This window comes from Herpailurus yagouaroundi, unplaced genomic scaffold (assembly GCF_014898765.1).
Source record: "Herpailurus yagouaroundi ecotype Mexico unplaced genomic scaffold, PumYag 180, whole genome shotgun sequence".
Classification (NCBI taxonomy): domain Eukaryota; kingdom Metazoa; phylum Chordata; class Mammalia; order Carnivora; family Felidae; genus Herpailurus; species Herpailurus yagouaroundi.
Genome location: NW_024412411.1, coordinates 13,009,707 through 13,021,707, shown reverse-complemented (window position 1 = coordinate 13,021,707; position 12,001 = coordinate 13,009,707). Strand labels below are relative to the sequence as shown.

At 39.5% G+C, this 12,001-nt stretch overlaps 1 protein-coding gene and 1 long non-coding RNA gene across 7 annotated transcripts in view; one reads left to right on the top strand and one right to left on the bottom strand.

The window, feature by feature from the left end:
- The window catches only part of LOC121039480 (uncharacterized), a 15,745-nt gene extending 3,822 nt beyond the window's left edge, over positions 1-11,923 (bottom strand). Inside the window, exon 1 of the long non-coding RNA XR_005794817.1 lies at positions 11,646-11,923. This is a non-coding gene — a long non-coding RNA (uncharacterized LOC121039480). The remainder of the gene's footprint in view (positions 1-11,645) is intronic.
- The window catches only part of DLG2 (discs large MAGUK scaffold protein 2), a 2,103,489-nt gene that overhangs the window by 1,580,565 nt on the left and 510,923 nt on the right, over positions 1-12,001 (top strand). The gene's annotated exons all lie outside the window — the stretch shown is intronic.

Genomic DNA, 12,001 nt, shown 5'->3' with positions numbered 1-12,001 from the left:
CTGCTTCGGATTCTGTGTCCCCCTCTCTCTCTGCCCCTCCCTCATTCGTGTTCTGTCTCTCTATCTCTCAAAAATAAATAAACATTAAAAAAATTTAAAGATTTAATGGCAAGTGCCTAAATATTCCTTGATTTGTAAGACTGGCATGAGTCATATAGTGAAGTATGTATTTGAGACTCAGCTCTTTGAGGGCAAGGTCTTGTCTTATGACAAGGCTTTTAAACTTCAGGCTTCATGTAACAAGTAACCAATAGATAGTATTTTTGTTGGATTCAGTTAAAAACCCATAGCAGCAACTATTGTAATAGTTTTTGAACTACATGAAACAGAAGTACATGACCCAGTCCTGTAAAGAAAAGAGGTAGAGAACTAGTTTCACTCTTTCTGGGACTATCTTAACAAACATGGGATGAACCTGATGAATTATATTGATTCCATTTGTCGTTACCATATATATACTAACAAAGCTTCTTTGGATTTCCTTATTTATTTATTTATTTATTTATTTATTTATTTATTTATTTTTTATATATGAAATTTATTGTCAAATTGGTTTCCATACAACACCCAGTGCTCATCCCAAAAGGTGCCCTCCTCAATACCCATCACCCACCCTCTCCTCCCTCCCACCCCCCATCAACCCTCAGTTTGCTCTCAGTTCTCAACAGTCTCTTATGCTTTGGCTCTCTCCCACTCTAACCTCTTTTTTTTTTTTTTTCCTTCCCCTCCCCCATGGGTTCCTGTTAAGTTTCTCAGGATCCACATAAGAGTGAAACCATATGGTATCTGTCTTTCTCTGTATGGCTTATTTCACTTAGCATCACACTCTCCAGTTCCATCCACGTTGCTACAAAAGGCCATATTTCATTTTTTCTCATTGCCACGTAGTATTCCATAGTGTATATAAACCACAATTTCTTTATCCATTCATCAGTTGATGGACACTTAGGCTCTTTCCATAATTTGGCTATTGTTGAGAGTGCTGCTATGAACATTGGGGTACAAGTGCCCCTATGCATCAGTACTCCTGTGTCCCTTGGATAAATTCCTAGCAGAGCTATTGCTGGGTCATAGGGTAGGTCTATTTTTAATTTTCTGAGGAACCTCCACACTGCTTTCCAGAGCGGCTGCACCAATTTGCATTCCCACCAACGGTGCAAGAGGGTTCCCGTTTCTCCACATCCTCTCCAGCATCTATAGTCTCCTGATTTGTTCATTTTGGCCACTCTGACTGGCGTGAGGTGATATCTGAGTGTGGTTTTGATTTGTATTTCCCCGATAAGGAGCGACGCTGAACATCTTTTCATGTGCCTGTTGGCCATCCGGATGTCTTCTTTTGAGAAGTGTCTATTCATGTTTTCTGCCCATTTCTTCACTGGGTTATTTGCTTTTCGGGTGTGGAGTTTGGTGAGCTCTTGATAGATTTTGTATACTAGCCCTTTGTCCGATATGTCATTTGCAAATATCTTTTCCCATTCCGTTGGTTGCCTTTTCGTTTTGTTGGTTGTTTCCTTTGCTGTGCAGAAGCTTTTTATCTTCATAAGGTCCCAGTAATTCACTTTTGCTTTTAATTCCCTTGCCTTTGGGGATGTGTCCAGTAAGAGATTGCTACGGCTGAGGTCAGAGAGGTCTTTTCCTGCTTTCTCCTCTAGGGTTTTGATGGTTTCCTGTCTCACATTCAGGTCCTTGATCCATTTTGAGTTTATTTTTGTGAATGGTGTGAGAAAGTGGTCTAGTTTCAACCTTCTGCATGTTGCTGTCCAGTTCTCCCAGCACCATTTGTTAAAGAGACTGTCTTTTTTCCATTGGATGTTCTTTCCTGCTTTGTCAAAGATGAGTTGGCCATACGTTTGTGGGTCTAGTTCTGGGGTTTCTATTCTATTCCATTGGTCTATGTGTCTGTTTTTGTGCCAATACCATGCTCTCTTGATGATGACAGCTTTGTAGTAGAGGCTAAAGTCTGGGATTGTGATGCCTCCTGCTTTGGTCTTCTTCTTCAAAATTACTTTGGCTATTCGGGGCCTTTTGTGGTTCCATATGAATTTTAGGATTGCTTGTTCTAGTTTCGAGAAGAATGCTGGTGCAATTTTGATTGGGATTGCATTGAATGTGTAGATAGCTTTGGGTAGTATTGACATTTTGACAATATTTATTCTTCCAATCCATGAGCAGGGAATGTCTTTCCATTTCTTTAAATCTTCTTCAATTACCTTCATAAGCTTTCTATAGTTTTCAGCATACAGATCCTTTACATCTTTGGTTAGATTTATTCCTAGGTATTTTATGCTTCTTGGTGCAATTGTGAATGGGATCAGTTTCTTTATTTGTCTTTCTGTTGCTTCATTGTTAGTGTATAAGAATGCAACTGATTTCTGTACATTGATTTTGTATTCTGCAACTTGGCTGAATTCATGTATCAGTTCTAGCAGACTTTTGGTGGAGTCTGTCGGATTTTCCATGTATAATATCATGTCATCTGCAAAAAGCGAAAGCTTGACTTCATCTTTGCCAATTTGGATGCCTTTGATTTCCTTTTGTTGTCTGATTGCTGATGCTAGAACTTCCAGCACTATGTTAAACAACAGCGGTGAGAGTGGGCATCCCTGTCGTGTTCCTGATCTCAGGGAAAAAGCTCTCAGTTTTTCCCCGTTGAGGATGATGTTAGCTGTGGGCTTTTCATAAATGGCTTTGATGATCTGTAAGTATGTTCCTTCTATCCCGACTTTCTCAAGGGTTTTTATTAAGAAAGGGTGCTGGATTTTGTCAAAGGCCTTTTCTGCATCGATTGACAGGATCATATGGTTTTTCTCTTTTTTTTTTATTAATGTGATGTATCACGTTGATTGATTTGCGAATGTTGAACCAGCCCTGCATCCCAGGAATGAATCCCACTTGATCATGGTGAATAATTCTTTTTATATGCCGTTGAATTCGATTTGCTAGTATCTTCTTGAGAATTTTGGCATCCATATTCATCAGGGATATTGGCCTGTAGTTCTCTTTTTTTACTGGGTCTCTGTCTGGTTTAGGAATCAAAGTAATACTGGCTTCATAGAATGAGTCTGGAAGTTTTCCTTCCCTTTCTATTTCTTGGAATAGCTTGAGAAGGATAGGTATTATCTCTGCTTTAAACGTCTGGTAGAACTCCCCTGGGAAGCCATCTGGTCCTGGACTCTTATTTGTTGGGAGATTTTTGATAACCGATTCAATTTCTTCGCTCGTTATGGGTCTGTTCAAGCTTTCTATTTCCTCCTGATTGAGTTTTGGGAGAGTGTGGGTGTTCAGGAATTTGTCCATTTCTTCCAGGTTGTCCAATTTGTTGGCATATAATTTTTCATAGTATTCCCTGATAATTGTTTGTATCTCTGAGGGATTGGTTGTAATAATTCCGTTTTCATTCATGATTTTATCTATTTGGGTCATCTCCCGTTTCTTTTTGAGAAGCCTGGCTAGAGGTTTGTCAATTTTGTTTATTTTTTCAAAAAACCAACTCTTGGTTTCGTTGATCTGCTCTACAGTTTTTTTAGATTCTATATTGTTTATTTCTGCTCTGATCTTTATTATTTCTCTTCTTCTGCTGGGATTAGGCTGCCTTTGCTGTTCTGCTTCTATTTCCTTTAGGTGTGCTGTTAGATTTTGTATTTGGGATTTTTCTTGTTTCTTGAGATAGGCCTGGATTGCAATGTATTTTCCTCTCAGGACTGCCTTCGCTGCGTCCCAAAGCGTTTGGATTGTTGTATTTTCATTTTCGTTTGTTTCCATATATTTTTTAATTTCTTCTCGAATTGCCTGGTTGACCCACTCATTCGTTAGTAGGGTGTTCTTTAACCTCCATGCTTTTGGAGGTTTTCCAGACTTTTTTCTGTGGTTGATTTCAAGCTTCATAGCATTGTGGTCTGAAAGTATGCATGGTATGATTTCAATTCTTGTAAACTTATGAAGGGCTGTTTTGTGACCCAGTATATGATCTATCTTGGAGAATGTTCCATGTGCACTCGAGAAGAAAGTATATTCTGTTGCTTTGGGATGCAGAGTTCTAAATATATCTGTCAAGTCCATCTGATCCAATGTCTCATTCAGGGCCCTTGTTTCTTTATTGACCATGTGTCTAGATGATCTATCCATTTCTGTAAGTGGGGTGTTAAAGTCCCCTGCAATTACCACATTCTTATCAATAAGGTTGCTTGTGTTTATGAGTAATTGTTTTATATATTTGGGCGCTCCGGTATTCGGCGCATAGACATTTATAATTGTTAGCTCTTCCTGATGGATAGACCCTGTCACTATTATATAATGTCCTTCTTCATCTCTTGTTACAGCCTTTAATTGAAAGTCTAGTTTGTCTGATATAAGTATGGCTACTCCATCTTTCTTTTGGCTTCCAGTAGCATGATAAATAGTTCTCCATCCCCTCACTCTCAATCTAAAGGTGTCCTCAGGTCTAAAATGAGTCTCTTGTAGACAGCAAATAGATGGGTCTTGTTTTTTTATCCATTCTGATACCCTATGTCTTTTGGTTGGCGCATTTAATCCATTTACATTCAGTGTTATTATAGAAAGATATGGGTTTAGAGTCATTGTGATGTCTGTATGTTTTATGCTTGTAGTGATGTCTCTGATACTTTGTCTCACAGGGTCCCCCTTAGGATCTCTTGTAGGGCTGGTTTAGTGGTGACAAATTCCTTCAGTTTTTGTTTGTGTGGGAAGACCTTTATCTCTCCTTCTACTCTAAATGACAGGCTTGCTGGATAAAGGATTCTCGGCTGCATATTTTTTCTGTCTAGCAAACTGAAAATCTCGTGCCAACTCTTTCTGGCCTGCCAAGTTTCAAAAGAGAGATCAGTCACGAGTCTTATAGGTCTCCCTTTATATGTGAGGGCACGTTTACCCCTTGCTGCTTTCAGAATTTTCTCTTTATCCTTGTATTTTGCCAGTTTCACTATGATATGTCGTGCAGAAGATCGGTTCAAGTTACGTCTGAAGGGAGTTCTCTGTGCCTCTTGGATTTCAATGCCTTTTTCCTTCCCCACTTCAGGGAAGTTCTCAGCTATTATTTCTTCAAGTACCCCTTCAGCACCTTTCCCTCTCTCTTCCTCCTCTGGGATACCAATGATGCGTATATTATTTCTTTTTAGTGTATCACTTAGTTCTCTAATTTTCCCCTCATACTCCTGGATTTTTTTATCTCTCTTTTTCTCAGCTTCCTCTTTTTCCATAACTTTATCTTCTAGTTCACCTATTCTCTCCTCTGCCTCTTCCATCCGAGCTGTGGTTTCCATTTTGTTATGCATTTCATTTAAAGCGTTTTTCAGCTCCTCGTGACTGTTCCTTAGTCCCTTGATCTCTGTAGCAAGAGATTCTCTGCTGTCAGCTATACTGTTTTCAAGCCCAGCGATTAATTTTATGACTATTATTCTAAATTCACTTTCTGTTATATTATTTAAATCCTTTTTGATCAGCTCATTAGCTGTTGTTATTTCCTGGAGATTCTTCTGAGGGGAATTCTTCCGCTTGGTCATTTTGGATAGTCCCTGGCGTGGTGAGGACCTGCAGGGCACTTCCCCTGTGCTGTGGTGTATAACTGGAGTTGGTGGGCGGAGCCGCAGTCAGACCTGATGTCTGCCCCCAGCCCACCGCTGGGGCCACAGTCAGACTGGTGTGTGCCTTCTCTTCCCCTCTCCTAGGGGCGGGATTCACTGTGGGGTGGGGTGGCCTGTCTGGGCTACTTGCACACTGCCAGGCTTGTGATGCTGGGGATCTGGCGTCTTAGCTGGGGTGGGTAGGCAAGGTGCACAGGGGCAGGAGGGGCAGGCTTAGCTTGCTTCTCCTTAGGTGATCCACTTCAGGAGGGGCCCTGTGGCAGCAGGAGGGAGTCAGATCCACTGCCGGAGGTTTGGCTCCGCAGAAGCGCAGAGTTGGGTGTTTGCGCGGAGGGAGCAAGTTCCCTGGCAGGAACTGGTTCTCTTTGGGATTTTGGCTGGGGGATGGGTGGGGAAGATGGCGCTGGCGAGCGCCTTTGTTCCCCACCAAACTGAGCTCTGTCGTCCGGGGGCTCAGCAGCTTTCCTTCCCTTTGTCCTCCAGCCTTCCCACTTTCTGAGCAGAGCTGTTAACTTATGACCTCCCAGCCGCTAAGTCGCGCTTGCTGTAGGAACACAGTCCGTCAGGCCCCTCCGCTTTTTGCAAGCCAGACTCGGGGGCTCTGCTTGGCCGGCGAGCCGCCCCTCCGCCCCGGCTCCCTCCCGCCAGTCCGTGGAGCGCGCACCGCCTCGCCGCCCTTCCTACCCTCTTCCGTGGGCCTCTCGTCTGCGCTTGGCTCCGGCGACTCCGTTCTGCTAATCCTCTGGTGGTTTTCTGGGTTATTTAGGCAGGTGTAGGTGGAATCTAAGTGATCAGCAGGACGCGCGGTGAGCCCAGCGTCCTCCTACGCCGCCATCTTCCCTCCTCCTTGTCCTCAGTTTTTAAGAGTCCCTTATGCTTTGGCTCTCTTCCACTCTAACCTCTTTTGTTTTGTTTTTTTTTTTTTTTTTCCTTTCCCTCTCCCATGGGTTTCTGTTAAGTTTCTCAGGATCCACCTAAGAGTGAAAACATATGGCATCTGTCTTTCTCTGTATGGCTTATTTCACTTAGCATCACACTCTCCAGTTCCATCCACGTTGCTACAAAGGGCCACATTTCATTCTTTCTCATTGCCAAGTAGTACTCCATTGTGTATATAAACCACAGTTTCTTTATCCATTCATCAGTTGATGGACCTTTAGGCTTTTTCCATAATTTGGCTATTGTTGAACATGCTGCTATAAACATTGTGGTACAAGTGCCCCTATGCATCAGCACTCCTGTATCCCTTGGGTAAATTCCTAGCAGTGCTATTGCTGGGTCATAGGGTAGGTCTATTTTTAATTTTTTGAGGAACCTCCACACTGTTTTCCAGAGCGGCTGTGCCAATTTGCATTCCCACCAACAGTGCAAGAGGGTTCCCGTTTCTCCACATCCTCTCCAGCATCTATAGTCTCCTGATTTGTTCATTTTGGCCACTGTGACTGGCGTGAGGTGATATCTGTCTGTGGCTTTGATTTGTATTTCCCTAATGAGGAGCGACGTTGAGCATCTTTTCATGTGCCTGTTGGCCATCCGGGTGTCTTCTTTAGAGAAGTGTCTATTCATGTTTTCTGCCCATTTCTTCACTGGGTTATTTGTTTTTTGGGTGTGGAGTTTGATGAGCTCTTTATAGATTTTGGATACTAGCCCTTTGTCTGATATGTCATTTGAAAATATCTTTTCCCATTCTGTTGGTTGCCTTTTAGCTTTGTTGGTTGTTTCCTTTGCTGTGCAGAAACTTTTTATCTTCATAAGGTCCCAGTAGTTCATTTTTGCTTTTAATTCCCTTGCCTTTGGGGATGTGTCAAGTAAGAAATTGCTACGGCTGAGGTCAGAGAGGTCTTTTCCTGCTTTCTTAACCTGAGGAGTTTCACTTTGGTGGGGATATGCAAGAAATATGGAAAGAGGAACCCAGCTGTAGAAGATAGGTGTGAGCCCGGATTTCTGTTTGCACATCACAGGTTTGTCAAACACATCGGTTTTTAATTGCCTCGGGAATTAGGTGTTTAAGTTTCACCTGTTTGTTTTCTTTACTCGCATTTAGAAACATCCACTAATTTTACTTCCCTTTGTGATTTTAATATTTACATATTTCTGTGTCAGCTTTGTTTATTACTGGCACATGCATAGGCATGTTTAGTACTATTCTTAATAGCCAAACATTCCATAGTAGATTATGTTAAGGTCAGTGTTTTTGGTGAGACCTACCAACTGTTTTCACTGTTTTATAAATGATTAGTTTGTCATTACCTGATGGTCCAGGGCCATTTCTTCATCATGGATGCTTATTTTCAAAATGATGATCAATTCTATAAATTGGTCACCTCTGTAAAATCAATGTTTTTGCTATTTGTAATGCTCTTTACTTACATCTTCATAATCTTCACTGTATTTATCTTGTTAGAAACCTTTCTGGCTTATTTTAAGTACATATGTTGAGTGTTTGCCAGGCATTTCTGTCTCAATTTCCAGCCCCAAAAGCCAGGATTTTATGAGCATTGTGTAATGTAAGTTAGGGCAGCTGACTTGTTAGTCCTTTTGTCAGCCGGGAATCCAGAGGATGTGTTGGTTTGAAAGGTGTGTTCTCTGTTATTGATTTTAAATTAACCTTCAAAGCTCAGCCCAATTCCTAAACCTCTTGATTCTTCTCTTCCTCTAAGTAAGTCATGTTCTCCTCTGGGCTCACATAACACTAGTGACATTATAGAACTTGTTCTAGCCAGTTAAATCATGTCAAGGTGTTTAAATATCTTTTTCTCAAGACAACCTGAGAGCTTATTGAGAGCAGAGAATTTTTATTTATCAAGCATCTTTTATGTGCTAACTACTATGGAACATGGATATACTTACTCCTTTATCACAGACGAGACCATTGTGGCTCCAATTTATATAGTCAGTTGATGAAGGAATCAGGATGTGAAGCTGGGTCTGCTGTTGCCCCATTGCCTGCTCAGTGGTTGGCATGAACTCTGTGCAGACTCGGGACAGAGATCAGAGTTCACCTGAGGCATGTAGTGCCTCATACAATTATCCACTCCAACCAACAGTGTCCACTTTTTTGGCTGTTCCTTGTTCATTAAGGCCACAAGCTTCATCTCTTAGGGGAGGCTTTCTTCCTCGTCTTATATTAATATGTTTATTCATTGTTCATTATTCATTCCTTTTTTATTTTTTTAAATTTTTTCTAATGTTTATTTATTTTTGAGAGAGACAGAGAGCAAGCAGGGGAGGCACAGAGAAAGAGAGAGACACAGAATCCGAAGCAGGCTCCAGGCTCTGAGCTGTCAGCACTGAGCCCTACATGAGGCTCAAACTCACAAACCATGAGAACATGACCAGAGCTGAAGAAGGACGCTTAACCGACTGAGCCATCTAAGCGCCCCTCATTCATTCCTTTAATACATAATTATTAGGTCACTATATAACTGGTCTTGTTCTATTGCATAAAATAAAATGACAAAAATCCCTGTTTTAATGGATTTTATATTTTCATCAAGGAGACTGACAATAAAAAAATAAACTACATGGGTGACATATGTTACAAGGTGATAAGTGCTAAGGAAAAATGAAAACTAGATCAGTATAAAAAAGTGGGATATATGGTTAGAAGACAGTATTAAATAGGAAATGAGGTTCAAGATTCTAGAGAAATCAAGATTTGAACAAAACCCTGAAGGAAGTATATTCCAGGCAGAGGAAACAGCTAGAGCAAATGCTGTAAGGTATGTCCACTGTGTTGGAGAAGTATCAAGGCTACAAGTGTGTCTAGACTGGAATAAAGGAAGAGTATATTACCTAATGAGGGAATAGAATGGTCCTATAACATAGGCATCTGACCCTGCTTTAACACTGTATATGCAAGAAACACCCAGTGCCTCCGAACTGATAAGTTTGGATTGCTCAGTGGTTTTAGCCCATATTTGTCTTCATCAAGTATTCCTCCAAAAATCATTGGTACCATCTAGGCTTAGAATATTGCTTCAGCCAGGTTCAACCACACTCACTCATATGGATGTCTATCTCTATAGTGTTTTGGTCAATCCTTCCTTTACATTATATTGACCACACTTGATAGAAACTGCTTATACAACTCATAGCAGGTACTCAGGAGATGTTTGTTGAATGAATGGGGACAGGTTCAATCTTCTAACACAGACGGATACCCCCACCAGTAAATAAATTTGTGTTCTGGTTGTAGACATAAGCTACATATTTACTTATGTTGAATTAAATATCAAGTATATGGCTGAGTGTTGATTAAATGCTGATTACTTTTCAATGTATCCATGTTCCATCAAAGTCAGAGAAATCAAGGAAAATTTCCAATTATGTACCCTCAGACACATTTTCTTATTCTAAATAAAAATAGCTTGTTTCACCTTGAGCAGAGTCACCAGTTAAAAAGAAGTATTTAAACCTAATTTCAAGGGAAAAAATATTTCCTTTTTAGCTGATATGTTTATGTCTACAGTATAGTGATTTTATTGCCTTGGTACAATCTTCAGCTTCACATGTCAACTGCATAGTTACTCCCTTTGTTGGACTTAACCTTATTTATGGTGGTAATTTGTTTCCTTAGCTTTTCTGTAACTCAGTCAGCCTGTGGCATTTACTATTATTATAGTGGATGTAAATGCAGTAGATTGATCCTAGCAGGCAGGTATAAAACTTTTATAAATTTATTTTTTAACTAATCTATAATAATATATAAATGCAAAATAACCGTTTTGAAAATATGAGGTAAAATGTATTTTAAATTTCATAGGAAAAGCTAATTGGGAGCATTTTACTTGCTCTTGGTCATCTTTTGCTCAAAAACAAATTCTTTAAATCTGAGGTAAATATATGTATAGATCTATGAGATGTCAAAGCATCAATAAAGAATAATTACCCACTTTAAGTAGGAAATTAGGTAATAATTATTTTAATTGCCCTATCAATTTAAATCCATTTTCCATTTATTTCAACAACTATTATAGTTAATTTAACAAAAAATTATTTCATTTCAAATGTAATTTCAGAGGTGTTACTTTATAATTTACTATGCCATTATTTCTCCATTATCTAATCATTTATGCCATTAAGAACCCTATTCAACATTTATTCAATAAAAGTGTAGTGGAAATGGAGTTTATTTAAGTAGTTTCTTTGTTGTCATATAAAGTGCCAAAAAATTTTATGATTGTTTTATTGTAAAATGGGTATGTTTCTTTTTTAAACAAGTTAGCTAGGTGGATGGTTTGTTAAAAAAAAAAAAAATTCTTAAACCAAGTAAGTTATAGAAATTTCCTATGCCTTTAGTAACAAATCCTTTGATTTATATCTTTATGAGTAATTTGTGTGGTAATTATTATAATTTGAAATGTAATTAATAAATATGCTACGAGTATTGCACTGAATTGTAGTCAATCATATTCTGAAAAGGATTTTTTTTTATTTTTACACTTTAAAAAGTCTGTCAGTCATTCTTTGAAAATGGCTCCATAAAGATTTTTAAAATAACTCTATTTTTATCATTCCATAGTTTAATATAAATAAAAGTTTTGTCAGCTATATTACAGTATACATTTATCTCTCAAAATTGGAAACAGCCATGTTTAAAATGATCTGAAGGGCGCCTGGGTGGCGCAGTCGGTTAAGCGTCCGACTTCAGCCAGGTCACGATCTCGCGGTCTGTGAGTTCGAGCCCCGCGTCGGGCTCTGGGCTGATGGCTCAGAGCCTGGAGCCTGTTTCCGATTCTGTGTCTCCCTCTCTCTCTGCCCCTCCCCCGCTCATGCTCTGTCTCTCTCTGTCCCAAAAATAAATAAACGTTGAAAAAAAAAATTAAAAAAAAATGATCTGATATTCTGTAATTTGTTATAAAAATAATAGAGTCACACTATATGATCTATTTTTGCTTCTTTAGACTTTGTACAGGAATGATTAATTTCTTGTGTGTTACAAGTCTTACTATCAGTTAATAAGTGCCAGGAAGTATGAAAGTATGACAGGGTGGACGCAGAAGAAAATACGAAAGACAAGCATCTCATTTCTTTTTGCCTTACCTTCTCTCTGAAATTATTACATAAATATCTAATGTATCTTCCTTGTGGCTCTTGTCTCAGAATTTGTGGAATTTTCTAATAGCTGTGCTTTTAATCTTGAAATATCAAGAGTATCTAGGTCTCTACCCAGATGATTGGCAATACTTCTGTTCTCTGTGCTAGAGTAACAACAACAACAATGAAGAGCTCATAAACCCAACAGTACAGGACTGTACTTGGGCTTTGCCCAGCTCACCCAGGATTCTTCCACATCCTTTTGCCTGATCCCTATTCTGGCCAGTCACCCATTATGACCTAATTATCTAGGCAACAGCAGTTAGGTGTACAGTCTTGGAATAGAACAAAACTAATGACCA